Below are 18,964 nucleotides of genomic sequence, written 5' to 3'. Positions count from 1 at the left end.
GCTCGGAAAGAAGATTGTGCTTGAGGAACGTCACTCGTAATCAGTGATTGTAGAAACTAAAGGTAAGAAAACTGCACCCAGTTGTATATTTGTAATGGGACTAAGGGTTCCCTAATATGTATGCTTGAAAGGATGGTATTATGCCATATAAATAGTGAACCAACGGCCTAAGAGTGCCAATGGTTACACTAGCGCACAGGGCGCGGCTTGGCCACTGGTAGCCGAGGACAGCTTATTATGCACTGAGCTCGGTTTAAGCGGGCCGGGGTCAGTGGGGTAAACAGAGGATGTGGCCTAAGTTGTCGGCCCTGACTATTATGTGACCTAATTGTTAATTGTGATTAGTTGCATTATTGGTTATGTATAAGTGATGAGTGGTTAATGTGGAGTATTAAGTGTTTGAACATGCTTAAAGAGTTGATTATCTGTTATTATTGTTTGTGCTACATATTATGTTTTCTTGCTGGGCCTTGGCTCATGGGTGCTACGTGGTGCAGGTAAAGGCAAGGGCAAGCTTGATCAGCCCTGACTTTGAGAGCTTTGTGAGCTGAATGTACATGACCAGCTGCTCAGCCGCCACGGTTGGGGATTAGGCAAGGACGTGAGAACTAGAATGTCTATTTTGCCTTAATATGGCTGATGGCTGTCTGTATTTTGGAGATTCTGTAAACCAACTTCAAAACTCTGTTTCTTTTGGGATCCTATGTATAAAACTGTTTAATTATATAAAGTGTAACTCTTGAGACCAAAACCTTTTTAACCCTAGTTCATTCATGTTTAGTGACACGTTTTTTTAAATTAATGACTTGATTAGCAAGTCCTGCAACTTTATAAGTACACAGTGTAGCGGTCTTGGCTATCCAGGGCGTTATAGCTTCACGCCGGAAACATCGCACATAACATCAAAATCATACCCTCAACAGGTCAAAATTACAAATATACCCTTATAAGCTAAACATGGCTCACATGCATATTAATACTCGTAAACATGCATTTCACATATCCATATAATCATATAAGCATGCTTATCACATAATCACACATAAACCAATTATGCTCTCACGGCACACTAATCAAGGCCCTTAAGCCTTATTAGTAAATTTTGGGTCGTTACAGCCTTCCTAAAGATTTTCGTGGGCTGGATTTCAGAGAAGGGTCGAAGTGGAACAAGGTAATGCTAGCTAAATTTTTTTGGGTGATCTCCTCAAAGCAAGATATGTTGCGGGTTAGATGGGTGAATAATATTTACCTCAAAGGGAAGAACATCTGGGAGTATACTTTAAAGCAAGATGCAAGTTGGTATTGGAGGAAATTGTCAAATCTGTGCTGCACTATATCTAAAAGTGATTTTGAGGTTGTTGTGGTGAATGGAAAGCTGAGAATGGAAAGACTTTACAACATGCTGCTTGATCGTGAGAGGGTCATCTATGGGAGAGTGGTTTGGTGTAAGCTTTCGGTCCCTAAATAAATGTGCACTCTATGCAAGCTGTCAATAATCATCTTTTGAATAGAGATATTCTTCTCTATTGCAATTTGAATCTTGTTACTGCCTTGTGCCCTATTTGTGCTCAAGCAGATGAAAGCCACTCTCACCTATATTCTTTGAATGTGCTTTTTCCAAGAAGATTTTGCAGCAAGTGCAAGGGTGGCATGGAGCAGTGATTTGGCCGGAATCCTTTGCTGGCTGGCATGAGTGGATTAAAGGAAGGAACAAATGGCTTTTGCACAAAATTGTTGTTGTAGCCTTTGCTCCCACCATTTATTTACTTTGGTTAAATAGGAATCATTGTTGTTTTGAAAATAGTTGTTTTTCTGTTTTGAATGTTGATGAGATGATAAAGTTTCATGTCAAAGCTAGAGTACTTAACTTGAATACTAGGAGTTTCTCTAAAATAGAAAGGAATATGCTTGAGTTTATAAACAAGCGATAGAGTTTCTTGCTAGTTTTGGTCTGCTCGAATTGAGCAGCTTCGTGTATTTGGTGGTTGATCAATAAAAGTTCCTTTTCTGATAAAAAAAAATCAATTGAAATTAAAAAAAAATTGATGGTGACAAAAAATTGGCTTAGGTTTTGGGCATGCATTTGAGTGAGCTTGAAGTTGGCTGGGTAGCAACATCATTAACAGGCTGGGCTCATGCGGGTTCCCCGATGACATTCAACTTTGGTGTCACCTATGTTGTCTTTCTGCATCTCTCATTTTCCCTGCCCATCTCATATCTCTTCTCTCTCTCATTTGTTGAGTGTCCTAAGGGGATTTGAATGGTTCAAAATTGTGAGAAAAAAATAGAAAATATGTGCTTTTCGTTATGTTGTTAATATCATATCAAAATATGTATGAATTTGAGAGATTAAAATTTTGATTTGTATATGTTGTGATGAATTGACTAGAGTTGTTGAGATTATTTGGTTAGTGTAAAAGTAAGGGAAAGTGAAAGAAAGTAGGAAAAAATGAAAGAAAATAAGAGAATTTTATTATAGTTTTGTTTTTATCTATTTGATTTTTTAAATTTTGCATGATTTAATTTAATTTAAATGGACTTTTAGTTTAATGTTTTTTATCTTTTCTTTTTAATATTCAAAATATTGTTTAAATTTTAAAATTTTGAATTCGAGGGGCATGATTTGGTTGTGTTAATAGTTCGAGTTCTTTAAATTACACACGTGGTAATGTCACATCAACAAGTAAAGAGTCAGTCAGCATATTATTAGTCACATTGAAAAAAATTGGACGGAAGTTCCACTTTGCAACACTGTGAATAGTTCGAGATGAATTTTTGACGATCCGAACAAATCAAGAAACACGATAATATATAAGTCATAATTCGGGGGGCAAAAATCCTAAATAGTCTTTTGAATACTACAAGGGTAGTATATTGATATGTGAAGAGGTATTATAATTTTTAGTATTTTGGATACATTACCTGAGTTATTATTAGACACTGAGTCCCAATAATAATATAATTTTTGTTTTCATATTTTTCTTTTAAGTAGATTTATCTACCTATACTTTGTTCGAAGCACTATTTTCTTGCTAGAGTTATGGTCGGCAAATAGGAGGTTGAAGTTTGGGACTCTTACGCAAATATGAATGAGCCATTGTACAATAGTTCTGCTATAGTTGAAGTTGCGAGTTTTTAATTTCTTTATATTGGTAAAGCATGTTATTTCTCTAATGATGTTCAATTAGATGGTCTGATATTTAGCATCTGATAAAAAGAGCATGATGAAAAAACCTTTGCATATAAACCATATCATCAGTTTCTGAACTGTACCAGCATTTATTTCATTCATTGCTCGCTTCACATGCTCATCTGGCTCTAAGTCCACAATAAGTGTTTGTACAATCTCATAGCCATAAGCATAGAAAAGAAGAGAAGCATGAATACAATAAACAGGCACTCCTAGAGTCCAAAGTTTGACTAAATTATTAACATCTCCAGAAATTACCTTCTCAAGTTCTTCCTCCACAGCTTTGGCAATTTCATTTTTCTGCTCAAGAGTATCATCCAAGTTGAGCTTTGGAGCACCAGCACTAATCACTAGTGTAAAGGAACAAAAATCCCAGTTAGCCAATAATACTAATTGTAAAAGTAATTAGTCAGGGAAATCTAAGTGGGATACTTGGTTTATGCCATCAAAAACGTAAGAACAAGTGTTGCTAAGCTTGTAGAATGCATAGCTTGCTTTGTCTGCAAGGGCACGATATTGGATTGATGCAACAACATTGACAAAGACGTTGTCCTAAAGAGCACTCGAGAATAATCAGTAGTTAAGAAAAACTACTGATTAGACACAAGTTTTCTTGTTAGAAACTGTTTAGGACAGCCAATTGAAAATCTATAAAAAAAACATTCGTTTTGGTCTCACATCCAATTGCTGCAAACGAAGAGTGAGATGTCGAACTAGCTGACTTCCAAGAAACCATGGCAGGTGTAAAGTAGAGAGAGAGCAGAGAGAAAAGAGAGAAAAGAGAGTAAAAGTTGTTGTATTAAGATCAGCTCAAAAGAGCAAATGAACCATTACATGAGAATTTATATCACAGAATAAATAATGCCCGTATGACACCTGTACAGCAGGTTATATGAAAAGTATACAAAAAAGGCAATAATTATATTTTATAACAATACTACTTATCATCCCCCCGCAAACTCATGGGGCGATCAAGCACAGTGAGTTTGGATCGTAACAGCAGGAAACGAGCGGAAGGAAGAGCTTTCGTCAAGCAATCAGCAAGCTAGTCTTCAGAGGGAGTGAATCGAACAGTCAACTGGTGGTTGGCAACCCGCTCACGAATAAAGTGAAAATCAATGTCGACATGCTTTGTACGGGTGTGGAGGACTGGATTGGCCGTGAGATAGGTGGTGCTAATATTGTCGCATAGTAAGAGAGGAGCTAGGCGCTGCTGCATATGAAGATCACGAAGAAGAAATTGCAGCCAAGATATCTCAGCAACACCATCGGCAAGAGCACGAAATTCAGATTCCGTGCTGGAACGCGAGACAACCTTCTGTTTGGAGGAATGCCAGGAAACCAAATTATGACCCAAGAAAACACAGTAAGCACCAGTACTACGGCGATCATCAGGGCACGATGCCCAGTTGGCATCGGTATAGCAGGTTAAGTTGTAATCGGAACAAGGCTGGAGAAACAGACCATGATGAGCCGAGCCCTTCAAGTAACGAAGAATCCGCTTTACGGCTTGCCAATGAGCGTCCGAGGGAGAGTGCATGTATTGTATGACACGGTTGACTGCAAAGGAGACATCGGGTCGAGTGATGGTACAGTATTGAAGGGCGCCAACAAGACGACGATATTGAGTACCGTCAGGAAGCAAAGTACCAGTAGAAGCCGAGAGAACAAAGGCAGTGGACATAGGAGTATTGTAAACTTTTGAATCAAGCATGTCAGCACGATGGAGAAGGTCCTGTATATATTTATGCTGAGAGAGGTGAAGACCAGCAGGGGTTCGAGCTACTTGAATACCCAAGAAGAAATGCAAAGCACCCAAGTCCTTAATAGCAAACTGATGTCGTAAGGCAGTGAGCAGAGATGACAGAGCAGAGGTATCGCTGCCAGTAAGAATTATGTCGTCGACATAAACCAAGAGAACCAGAAAAGCCGAATCAGAGTGAAAGGTAAACATGGAGGAATCTGCTGTAGAGTTAACGAACCCCCAAGAGAGCAAGAAGGAGCTAAGTTTATTGAACCAAGCCCGTGGAGACTGCTTCAAACCGTAGAGGGCTTTATCAAGACAGCAAACATGATCGGGAAACAGGCTGTCTTTGAAGCCTTCGGGTTGGGCCATAAAAACTGTTTCAGATAAATCGCCATGAAGAAATGCATTTTGCACATCCAGTTGTTTTAAAGGCCAGCCCTCGGACAGAGCAAGAGTCAACACAGTGCGGATCGTTGTAGGCTTAACAACTGGACTAAACGTCTCAAAATAATCAATACCTTCTGTTTGGTGATAACCCTTGGCAACCAAGCGCGCCTTATACCGTTCAATGGCCCCATCAGCAGTAAGTTTCACTCGATAGACCCATTTGCATCCAATAATCTTGGCTGAAGGAGGGGCTGGAACTAAATGCCAAGTGTTGTTGGCTTTTAAAGCAGAAATCTCAGCCAACATCGCGTCTTGCCAATGAGAAAATGGAGCAGCCTGCTTATAAGTAGAAGGTTCATAATAAGCATCAGATAAAGTATGTTGAAGAACCTTTGGTTTATGTATACCGGCCTTCGCCCTAGTGATCATAGGATGAACATTACAGGAGGGTGCAGTGGCATTCTCACATGGGGCAGGAGACTCAACCGGCTCAGGAAGAGGAAGAGAAGGGGACCGGCTAGAAGACGCAGTGGAGGAGTTAGAGGAGGAAATAGGAGGGAAAACTGACGAAGGAGACGTTTGGGAGGAAAGAGGGACACACGGTGATGGGTGAGATGCAACAGTGGGAGATAATAAAGGAGTGAACAATGGAGAAGAAGGCTGGGAGGACAAAGAGGAAGGAGGGGAGGGCAGAAAAGGAAAGGACTGCTCATTGAAGGTGACGTGACGAGAAATATAGACTCGGCCAGAGGAAGGAGAGAGGCAAAGATAGCCTTTGTGATGTGAACTATAACCCAGGAAAACACATTCATGAGACCGAAATTGTAACTTATGAGTGTTGTATGGGCGAAGATATGGAAAGCATGAGCAGGCAAAAACACGGAAAAGATCATATTGTGGCAGTATGTGATAAATAGTAAAATAAGGACTATGAAAATCAAGGACTGAAGAGGGAAGACGGTTAATAAGATATACCGCAGTAGAAAAAGCATAAGGCCAGTAGGCCAAGGGAACATGAGATTGAGCGAGGAGAGATAGGCCAACTTCGACCACATGACGATTTTTTCGTTCGACACGACCGTTTTGCTCAGCTGTATATGGGCAGGAGAGTTGATGTAAAATGCCAAGTGATTCAAAATGATGTTTGAAAACACGAAATTCACCCCCCCCCCAATCACTTTGGAAGCGTTTAATTTTAGTATCAAATTGACATTCAATCATAAGTTGAAATTTCAGAAAAGTGGAAAACACTTCAGATTTAGACTGTAAATGATAAATCCATGTAAATCGACTAAAATCGTCAATAAACAATACAAAGAAACGTGCGCCTGTAATAGAAGGTTCAGGGGCAGGACCCCATACATCGCTATGAATTAAATCAAAAGGAGCCGAAGCTCTAGAATCCGACAAAGAAAATGGCAGTCGATGAGACTTGGCCAATTGACAGGCATTACAAAATTCAGAAACTGAACTAGCATCTACAGACAAATTACAGGCAGCTAAAACTTTCGAAAGAACGCGAGGAGACGGGTGACCAAGCCGATTATGCCAAAGGGAAGAATCACGAACACGAGTGAGATGGGCAAAGCAGGAAGAAGAGGAACTAGATCACTGTGGAGAGGTAGATGAACTGACACGGTAGAGACCCTTGTCAAGCACTCCCGTGAGAAGAGTGCGCTTGGTGACCTGATCCTTGACAAAGCATTTAGTGGAATGAAACTCAATGAGAACATTATTATCATGACAGAATTTGGAAACACTAATCAGATTATTGGTGAGACCAGGAGTATGATAGACATGAGAGAGAGACAGAGGAACAAACTGAGCCGGTAAAGTAACATGACCAATGTGAGAAATAGCAAGGGACTTACCATCACCAACCTGAACCTGCTCAGACCCATGATAGGGCGTTAGGCGATCCATGAGTTTTGAATCCGGTGTGAAATGATGGGTAGCTCCAGAATCCATGAACCAGGGAGCAGAGGAATAAACAGAAGAACCATCGGAGCCATGAAAACCAGAAAAAGAAGGAGTGGGCATTTGAGAGGAGGCAAGCATAGTGTTAAATGTACGAGGAGGCTGAGGGGTGTAAGCCAGATTAGTCCGATGGTAGCAAACATTTGCTGCGTGCCCTTGTTTCCCGCAGATCTGACAAGAGGGTCGTGGATGGGGCGATTTCTGGGAATGATGGTTAGGCAGAGGAGAGGAACGATTGGGACGAGGACCCAAAACACCAGGAAAATAGGGATTCGGTAAATTTGGTGAAGGTGAGGCAGGAGAGTAAGGGCGCGGGTTCGGGTTGTAGGAATTTGGGTATGGGTGTTTGGCAAACTTTTTCCCAGTGTTGAGCTGAGAGAAATTAGCTTGAAGGGAGCTCGATATATCATCAGAAGCATTTCTTTCCATTCTGTAGTCAAAGCTGAGTAACAGACTATATAAAGTTTCCATGGAGGGCTTGTCTGCTCTGTTAAGTATACTTGTGACAAAGGCATCGTACGCTGGCCCCAATCCACCAAGAAAGTACACGAGCTGGTCTTTGGGGGAAACTGTCTCACCAATTGCTGCCAAACGGTTGCAATAACTCTTGAGACGTTGAATATACTGAGCTGCCGTGAGTCCAGCTTTCCGGATTGTCTGAAGTTTGCCACGAATTTCAGTGATGCGAGCCATAGAGGAGGATGAGTAGATCTCTTCCAAAGCAGCCCAGATTTCATGAGCAGTTTTGTAGTTCACGATTTCCCCAAGCATGGGTTCGGTGAGAGAGGAATAGAGCCAGGACATAAGCAATCGGTTATACCGATTCCAAGAAGTATAGTCGGGATTGACCTGTGTGTGTTCATCTGAAATGAATTTGGGAGGACACGGATGGGTGCCATCAAGAAATGCATCAAGACCATGAGCCATGATCACATTCAGCAATTGGTTCTTCCATATGAGGTAATTGTTTTCATCAAGTTTTACTGTAAAGGTTTGGTTCATTGAAGAAATGGGAAGATTAGTGTGGGTATTTTGGAGAGGAGCTGTATCGGTATTCAGGGTTTGTGGGGAGGGTTCATTTTGGCCAGTAGAGGTTCGTGAAGAGTCGGGAGTGTGAGCCATAGCTCTGATACCATGTAAAGTAGAGAGAGAGCAGAGAGAAAAGAGAGTAAAAGTTGTTGTATTAAGATCAGCTCAAAAGAGCAAATGAACCATTACATGAGAATTTATATCACAGAATAAAGAATGCCCGTATGACACCTGTACAGCAGGTTATATGAAAAGTATACAAAAAAGGCAATAATTATATTTTCTAACAATACTACTTATCAGCAGGCAATGGCATCCTGGCTCAAGTACATCATCAAACTTGCCAAATCTCTCCTTTATAGCTACTGTGAACTGGCAACTTGTACACAACAGAACAAATTACCCATATTCTCTTCTCCCTAGAACTGGAATAGTCAACACTTCTCTTATCCCTACTATTTCTTTCTTTCTTTCTAGCTGTAATATCAATACTACAATAGCCTATTTTATTTTATAGTGCGTGAAAACACGTGCCATGGAATGGTATGGTGGTGGGACATTTGATTGGGCCTCTAGCTTAGCTAGCCCCATAATGCAATGAGATTATGACCTTTTTCTCTTTTCCCATCAAAGTTTGAACAATAGGAATAAGAATTGGAATAGTGTTGTGTTGTGGTGTGGTATGGTAAGGTGTGATATGGTTAAAAAAATGGCATTAGGAAAAGTGGAATTTGTATTATGTTGTGTCGATGGAAGAAGAGGTATATAAAGAAAGGAAAGAGAAATAAAGCTAATGAGAAGTTTAGTAAACCCCAACTCAACTCACAGAGTATTACAGAATCAGAAGGACAAAAAAGCCTATCTATAAAATCTGATCCTCTGTGCACCCAATAAAGTCGAAAACTTTTAAAGCTTATACTTGGTTTTTGTACTCACTCACTCTCTATGTGTCCTTTCTGCTATGCTTTTTCTTCTTTCCTTTTTTTTTTTTGATTCAACCCTTTTGAGCCAATTATGGCATCCAAAGTTTCAATCAATGTATTCAAGCCAAAATAAATAAATAAACAAATTGTTTCATTGTATTACAAAATTCAATATTTTTTAGGGACTTATTTCGTTGATCAAAATTGTCGAGACCTCTGCAACTCTAATGGTCTCAAAATCTGCCCTTTGAGAAAAAACGAGAGACAAAGTGAATTGATTTCGATGGGTGGCGCCGGAAAACGAAAGGGTGTTGAGAAATAGAAGTTTCACGTACTGCTGCAGGTCCATGATACAGAGCAAAGCAGAGCAGCAGCAGATTGCATTTGTTTGTAATTTAACAGGTGTCAATGTTTGGGTTGTGGTCCAAACTTTATAGTATAATCATTAGTACTTTTCAATTCTGTTAGAATATTCCTTTTGTAATCCTTCTTGGGATTTGGTCTGTAATTGAACCGTTGCTCACCTCTGTATTTTGTAACAAACTTCTTTTATTAATAAAAGCCAGCCTCTAGCTCACTATTCAATTGAGCTGAGAAATACATTTTATTCAACTCTCTCTGAATTTGTTCTTGGTATCAGAGCTAGGTTCTGTCTCTGTCAATGGCCACTCCTCAAGAACAACAGTCGGCCGAAGGTGAACCTCAGACTCCCTCTACTGTTGTCAGCACCAATAAAAATGGTGCATCCTCATCTCAGCTCCCAAACACTTACTCTCAGCAACCTACAACTCTAAACCAACCATTTTCTCTGAAATTGGACAGAAAAAATTTCACCCTATGGAAGACTATGGTATCTACCATTGTACTTGGTCATAGACTGCACGGATATCTTAATGGCACTAAACTGTGCCCACCGGAATTTATTCCAGTAACTGGAGAAGCTAAACATGAAGGAGAGATGGAAACTAACCCAGAGTATGAACAATGGATCATTAATGATCAACTGCTCATGGGCTGGCTTTACAGCTCTATGACCGAAGGAATCGCCACTGAAGTCATGGGATCCACATCTGCAGCAGGTCTCTGGAGAGCTTTGGAAAGTCTTTATGGAGCCTACTCTAAATCAAAGATGGATGACACACGGACACTTATTCAGACTGTTCGCAAAGGCACAACACCAATGGGGGAATATTTATGACAAAAGAAAAATTGGTCTGACATTCTTGCTCTTGCAGGTGACCCATATCCAGAGGCACATCTTGTTGCCAATGTTCTGTCTGGCCTAGATGCAGAGTACCTGTCCATCGTGGTGCTAATTGAAGCAAGACCGAGTACAACTTGGCAAGAACTACAAGACATACTTCTGAGTTTTGACAGTAAAATCGAGAGACTGCAGACTCTCACCATCAGCAGCAAACCAGCTAGCACCACAAATCCTCAAGCTCACATGGCTACTAAACACAACTCTGGTTTCAGCACAGCAGGACGTGGTCGTGGCTCAAGCAATCAAAGCCAATACTCAGGCGGTGGAAATCGGTTCTCAGGAACTCGTGGCACTTCTGGAAGATTTTGTGGAAGAGGTCGAACCAACACAACCAGACCAACTTGTCAGGTCTGTGGCAAGTATGGCCACTCTGCTGCAGTGTGCTACAACAGGTTTGATGAAAACTTCATGGGGTCAGATCCTAACCACACAAATGGAGGAAACAAACCTTCTCAAACCAGTCACAATGCATTCATAGCCAGTCCAGAAGTTCTTGAGAGTGACGTGTGGTTTGCTGACAGTGGAGCAAGTAACCACATTACCTCTGATGCTGCTGCACTAAACCAGAAGCAGCCTTATGGTGGTAAGGAAACTGTTACAGTAGGTGATGGAACCAAACTCAGCATATCTCATATTGGTAGTGGTCTTCTAGACACAAACAATGGAAAGCATCTTCTGCTAAAAGAGATGTTACTTGTCCCTAAAATTGCTAAAAACTTAATTAGTGTCTCTAAACTCACTAATGATAATAATGTACTAATTGAGTTTCATTCCAATGTTTGTTTGGTGAAGGATAAGGTAACTCAGAAGGTGGTGCTTCGAGGAGTGCTTAAAGATGGATTATACAGACTGGAATCACCTCTACAACAGCCTTCAACTACAAGTTCAACTCATCCACAGTTCACAAACAAATACCAGTCGAAGCCTACTTGTTTTCCTGCTTGTTTTTCTGTCAATTCCAATGTAAACCAGCTTGAAGCTGATGACAGTTCAGTGTCTAAGTTAGATGTGTGGCACAGGAGTCTAGGTCATCCATCGCCTAGGATTTTAAATCTTGTTTTAGAGTCAAGTAATGTAAGAAAATCCAACACTGAAATGCAAACTTTCTGTGATGCATGTCAGTATGGAAAATCACATGCACTTCCTCATAAGTTGTCTTCAAAACGTGCCAAATCTGTGCTTGAACTTGTTCACACTGACCTATGGGGGCCAGCACCTATAGCATCAAACATAAACCACAAGTATTACATACATTTTCTTGATGATCATAGTAGATTTGCATGGCTGTATCCACTCAAATTCAAATCTGAAGCACTTGATGCATTCCTACAATTCAAAAATCTGGTTGAAAACAAGTTTGAAAAGAAAATTAAAAGTCTTAGAAATGATTGGGGTGGTGAATACCAATCCTTTACAGCTTTAGTTCATCATCATGGCATTGAGTTTCAACACTCATGTCCTCATGATTCAGCTCAAAACGGTCGGGCAGAGCGCAAGCATAGGCACATTGTGGAAATGGGCCTCACTTTGCTTGCTCAAGCTCAAATGCCCCTCAAATACTGGAGTGATGCATTTGACACTGCTGTCTACCTTATTAATAGGCTTCCTACCCCTGTTCTAAACCACAAATCTCCTTATGAAATCCTCTACAATCAAAAACCAGATTATTCTTTCCTTAAGACTTTTGGTGTTGCATGCTTTCCTTGTATACGTCCATATCAATCTCACATGTTTCAGTTTCACTCACTGAAATGTGTAAATTTAGGGTACAGCAACTCTCACAAGGGATACAAATGTCTTACTCCAACTGGCCGTGTTTACATTTCCAGGAATGTTGTATTTAATGAGCTCGAGTTCCCTTTCAAAAAGGGCTTCCTCACCAATTATCAAACTCCTCAATCTGTCATCATTCATAGCTCATCGTGGTCAACGCTTCCTGTTCCTTCACTTGAGTCAACTGGTGTTTCCTCACCAACGTCTGCTAATCCTACAGCAACAGCCTCCTCTGAAGCATCACCAAGTTACTCTCAGGTACACTCTCCCTCAGTTAGCCCTCCTTTAGCTGATCACAGTCTTGTTTCAGCTCATGCAGGGGAGGAATATGATCCTTTTCCTGATGATCTTGTTGCTGAACCAAATTTTGCTAAGCATGATCCTGAACCAGCTCCTGTTGCGTCTGCTAAATTAATTCCTGAACCAGATTTTGAGTCCCAATCAGTTTCTACTACTGCTTTACAGCCCACACATCCCATGATCACACGTGGTAAAGCTGGTATATTCAAACAAAAGACATTTTCAGTACTTCCAGGGCATCATCTAATTTTGCTGAACCTGAATCGGTTGAACAAGCTCTTCAACATCCAGGTTGGAAAGGCGCAATGGACAATGAGGTAACTGCTCTAAAGAAGAATTGTACCTGGTCCCTAGTTCCTCCTACTGCTAATCAGAATCTAGTGGGCAATAAGTGGGTTTTCAGAACTAAATTCAGAGCAGATGGCACCATTGAAAGATTGAAAGCAAGGCTTGTTGCTAAAGGGTTCCATCAGAGACCAGAAATCGATTATGGTGAGACTTTCAGCCCAGTAATTAAAGCCTCAACTGTGAGAATTGTTCTTACCATAGCTGTATCAAGAGGTTGGGACATAAGACAATTGGATATAAATAATGCTTTCTTAAATGGCACTTTGGAAGAGGAAGTTTACATGGTACAACCACAAGGTTTTGAGGAAAAAGGAAAAGAGAGTTGGGTTTGAAAATTAAACAAGTCTCTTTATGGTCTAAAACAAGCTCCTAGAGCTTGGTTTGACAAGCTCAAGAACACTCTCATTGACTGGCAATTCCAAAACTCCAAGGCTGATACGTCTCTGTTTTTCTACAAAACTGAGAAGGAAGTCATTTTAGTTCTTATCTATGTAGATGACATAGTTGTAACAGGCAGTGACTCAAAGTGGGTAGCATATTTTATTTGCAAACTAAACAAATTGTTTGCCTTGAAGGATCTTGGACATCTACATTACTTCTTGGGAATAGAAGTATTCAGAGATATCACAGGCATTTACTTGACTCAAACAAGATATATTGAGGATATATTAAAGAAAGTCAACATGGAGAATCTCAAATCATGTCCCACACCCATCACTGCTGGTAAATCACTATCGATCAGTGATGGTGAACCAATGAAGAATCCCTCAGCTTACAGAAGTGTTATTGGATCCCTTCAATACCTATGCCATACAAGACCAGACATAGCTTATTTAGTAAATAAGCTAAGTCAATTTTTACAAAACCCAACAGATGTCCATTGGAATGCTGTGAAGAGAGTATTGAGGTATTTAAAGGGAACAAAAACTCTGGGACTACACATCAGCTGCAGCAACAAATTGAGTGTGACTGGCTTTTCCGATGCAGACTGGGCATCTTGTCCTGATGACAGGCGATCAATTGCTGGCTAATGTGTTTATCTGGGTGAAACATTGGTGTCTTGGTCATCCAAAAAGTAGGCTGTTGTATCTAGATCAAGCACAGAATCTGAATACAGGGCTTTGGCCCATGTTGCAGCTGAAATCTCTTGGATAGAATCACTACTCAAAGAACTCAAGTTTCCTCTCTTACTGCCATCTATCACATGGTGCGACAATATAAGTGCTAGTGCTCTAGCATCCAATCCAGTATTTCATGCTAGAACGAAACACATTGAAATTGATGTTCACTATGTGCAAGACAAGGTTCTACAAAAACAACTAGAGGTGAGATATATCCCTTCACATGATCAAGTTGCTGATCTGTTTACTAAAGGTCTGGCAAATTCAAGATTCTCCTTTCTTGTTGACAAACTCGGGGTAAGATCTTCACCCCTTCGTTTAAGGGGAGGTGTTGAGAAATAGAAGTTTCACGTACTGCTGCAGGTCCATGATACAGAGCAAAGCAGAGCAGCAGCAGATTGCATTTGTTTGTAATTTAACAGGTGTCAATGTTTGGGTTGTGGTCCAAACTTTATAGTGTAATCATTAGTACTTTTCAATTCTGTTAGAATATTCCTTTTGTAATCCTTCTTGGGATTTGGTCTGTAATTGAGCCATTGCTCACCTCTGTATTTTGTAACAAACTTCTTTTATTAATAAAAGCCAGCCTCTAGCTCACTATTCAATTGAGCTGAGAAATACATTTTATTCAACTCTCTCTGAATTTGTTCTAAGGGACTCTCTCTGCTAACACAAACTAACTCCCTCTCCATCTGTATTATAAATCTATTTTGACTATTCTTATTGTGCTTTTCAGTTATAATTTCTTATATTTCTGTTTGTTTATTTCAAATTTTACCACATATACTTTGCTTTTGTTTTTAATTCATAAAAATATTATTCATATGTATTTTTGTTAATGGATGTTTTTTTTTTTTGAATTTTTTTTTTACCCCATTAAAAATATATTCTAAATAGGGCTGTTTTTACAACCCGCCCAACCCGAATAAACCGCCCAAACCAACCCGAAAAAACCGCCAAAAAATGCAACCCGAATAAACCAACCAAAATTTAAACTGCTCAATATAACCCAACCCGCTCAATTAAGAATTTATTATTTTTAATATATTCAAATAAATATATAAATTAATTAAGTTTTGTTTTAATTTTTTTACTATAAATTTAAAATATTGTTTTAAGCTTAAAAATATAAACTTCACACTATTAGTACTAGTATTTAAAATAAAAAATTACAAAAATGTTAAAAAAAAAATACCACTTTTGTTTGGGCGGGTTGACCCGACCAACCCGCCAAAAAAAAAATACAATTTCGGTTTGGGCAGGTTAACTCGACCAACCTGCCCAAATTATTGGACGGGTTAAAAAAAAAATTTCTTAATTGGGCAAGTTATGAGTCACTTTTGCTAACCCGATTATAACATTGGACGGGTAAAAATGCCTTGTAACCCGACCAACCCGCCCAATGCTCAGCCCTAATTCTAAATCCGCCCTTGAATCTGAGTACCTATTCTTTTTCTCTTACTCTCTGTGGTAGTTGATTCTGTTACTTCAGTTAATTTCCAACTCAGCTCATTGTTATTTTCTTAATGGCTTCGGTTAGTCAAGTTAGTTGGTGGTGTTTGGTCAGCTATATATATATATATAGCAGTCACTTTAGTTTCTCAAGCAAAAGTTTTTGTCTTCTGTTTTTATCAGAGAGAGAATCTCCATTGTTGTAACATTGCTATTGTTCAATAACACTGCAAGCCATCCATACATATTTATTTTTCTCTTGCATTTGGGTCCTTTAATTTTCCGTTATTATCATATTTGTATTACAATCATATCAACCATCATTTTTTATACAATTCACTTATAAATCCCGTTGAGATATTGTCTATGTACTGGTATTAGTATCTTCGATTTCCACTGTTTTAAATCTACAATTTTATCATCTTCTAATTAAATCTCTCCTTTAGAATTACAAAAATTTTAAAGGAATTTTATGATTATGTTCTATTATGTTTGCTCGTTATATTATTCTTCTGTATTGATTTCATGAATTGTTTGTACTTTTAAGATAAATTTATTATTATGATATTTTTCTGGTACTAATATGATGGTTTATTGTTTTCGGCAACGGTTTATTTTGTGATATTTCTTAGGGTTCATATTTTTTTTTTACTTTGTTTGATCAAATTACTTGTTTAAATCACGTGCTTTGATAAATTATTTTTTGGACATTATATTTTGTAAAATTGTTAAAATAGAACCCTAAACTTATTTTTGGTTAATGTTTTCTCAACTAAAACCACAAATAATTTACCAAACTAACAATTCAGAACAAAAATAAAATCATTCTACTTAAAAATGTGTTGTTATATTCAATTTTTTCTTCATCAAAATTGATTGTAGGATTCTATTTCAACAATTTCACAAAACATAGGGTCAAAAAAGTAATTTGTCAAAATACAGTGTCCAGACAAGTAATGAGACAAAACACAAAATACAAAAAAGTATCAAAACCTATTTTTTACATTGTAATTATTCCAACTTTTTGTTATTAAATATACATTACATATTATTATATTTAATATTAGTTTATTAATTTAGAATTTGGTAGTTATATTATATATTTATAAAAGAAATAACAATATCTTTTAAATTCAAACATTTTATGTACAAAAATCATTAGATATACATTTCTATGCATTTGTATATATAAGATCGAATAAGTTTTTCAAATATTCAAAAAATTTGACCTAGGAATTAGGTTGAAGATCTCTTCAAAATTATTATTATTATTATTTTATTTTTGTTCATGGTGTTATAGGGTTTTAAATTTGTGTTCGTAATTATTAAAGTTGGTTTTTGGGTTTTCTCTTTCTTTACCAATTGTTTTCTTATAATTATTTTTGAAAAGTAAGGAAATTTCCATTAATGGTAAAAAGGACATAATATATTACATGAAGATATTACTCATTTAGCATGATAAAAAATAATAGACTTACCAAATCGTTTATAATAAAAAGGAAGAAAATTCTAATAACTACTCCAACTAAAGATTCAATAAGCCGCCATCTATCGAGCATCAAAAGAGTGTGGGGTAAACTTGGAAGCATATGACAGATTTAACCCACTAATAATAATCAGCCGAAAGTCTTCCAATAAAAATTGGGAAAAAAACAAACTCATTATTTAAACAAGAAATAAGGGCTACATAGTAACGACCAACTATGCTTATGAAATTCAACTCAAAAGAACGGAAATCCATGAAACATAGGGTCAATAAGGATAGAGATCAAGGAATCTCTTGGCTTTTTTTCTGGTTTGTGCTTTTGGTTTTTCTGTTTTTGTGGTATGTTCAACATAAATTTTCTTTGTCGAATACAATCTGTTTAACAAATGCACAAAGTTATGAGCCAATTATGGCATCCTTTTACTACGTTTGCCTCTTTCTTCTTGGCCTCTTTTCCCTCTTGCCTTGTTCTCATCCTTTTTTCCACTTTCCCTTCTCTCCGAAAGCACTCATTCTCATGGCTTTTTAGTTATGTATATTGTTCCCATGCTATGTAATTATGATGATTTCAGATCGATCGACCAACATTGTAACTTTTCATTCAAAAGCATCGAAATTGTTTGGGAAAATTCCGAAGTTTCAATCAATGTATTTAAGCCAAAATAAATAAATTGTTTCATTGTATTAAAAAGTTCAACTTTTTAGGGACTTACTTAAATAGTACTCTTTTTTTTTTAATCAATAGAAAAATAAGTTTGTTTTCTGAGATTAGAATGGTAAATGTGGACTTGACTAAGGAAAAAAACTTTACTACTGACTTTTTATGACCCTTTCCTAGCAATGGAATGGTTCCCCCCCTTTCAGCTTTTTATGACCCTTTTTATAATTACCTGCTTTTTTATTTATTTTCTTTGACTGTAGATCTTTTCATATATCTTTTTAGCACTAAATGAAAAAGGTGAGACACAAGCAGATGGGTCGGTTCCAGTTAGCTCTGAATGCTGAGGTTATAGGAGACATGGATTCAAAATAGTTTGTTTTCTTTTTTTCAATCTAGAAATTTGCAACTTTAGTAAGAGATGTCTTTTCATTAAATTTATTTCAGTCCCTAGACAATTTTACAATCGGGTAAGTTTCATCATCCCATGTTGTCCATTAAAAACTCATTACTGGTACACTTGCACACTTTTATCCCCAGTTTTTTTTCCACTCCCTTGAAAGAGGATTATGTGGCCAAATATCAACCACGCCTAATCTTAATTCAATTTTTATATCTCTTATTTCCCTTCATGACTAGACCCCATACATCAACAGTTCATGACTAGAATAGAGACCTAACAGAACGTCAATTATTAGGCTCGAATTCTCCAATACTCTCTAGCTTGGAATAAAATATCATTATATTTTTACTACTCCCCTAACCAAAACCATTCTAAAGGTAAAATGTTGGAAAAGATAAAAAAAAAAAAGCAATCAAGTCCTTTTTTTTATTTGTGTCAATTCATTTAATTATGCTAAAACTCCCTAAACTCAAATGGGGTGTGTAAGTAAATAAATAAAATACTTCTTTATGCACATTCTTATACTTTCACAAGAAAGATCTATTGTAACTGACTATCGAGTCACCACAGTTGAAATTTTGTCCAAGTTCAAATTCAATGCTAAACAGTGTGAATAATAGTTGAGATGCTATGTTGACTATGTAGGAAAATCACAGGAACATCCTCAACTAATTATATTCCAACTGCCTCACAAAGTCCCATACCAATCTCATGATCATGTCAGCCACACTCTCTACTATAAAGATGCATCTTTTTCAGTGACAAAACTCCTCAAGTTCTTCATTTTTGCACAAAAACAAAAAAGGCAAAGATATGCAACCCCACCGAAATCTTAGATCCTCCATGAAAATATTTTACTCGAAAATTTAAAGTCCACCTTTCCCAAATGAAAAAATAAATAAAAAC

At 37.9% G+C, this 18,964-nt stretch overlaps 1 pseudogene; it reads right to left on the bottom strand.

Annotated features, from left to right (window-relative positions):
- Positions 1-3,184: 3,184 nt before the first annotated feature.
- Positions 3,185-8,737, bottom strand: LOC133821760 (hypersensitive-induced reaction 1 protein-like; annotated as a pseudogene).
- Between the last annotated feature and the right edge of the window lie 10,227 nt (positions 8,738-18,964).

The sequence above is a fragment of the Humulus lupulus genome, chromosome 3 (genome assembly GCF_963169125.1).
Source record: "Humulus lupulus chromosome 3, drHumLupu1.1, whole genome shotgun sequence".
NCBI lineage: Eukaryota > Viridiplantae > Streptophyta > Magnoliopsida > Rosales > Cannabaceae > Humulus > Humulus lupulus.
The sequence above is the reverse complement of the archived record's forward strand: the minus strand, read 5'-3'. Positions and strand labels throughout refer to the sequence as shown.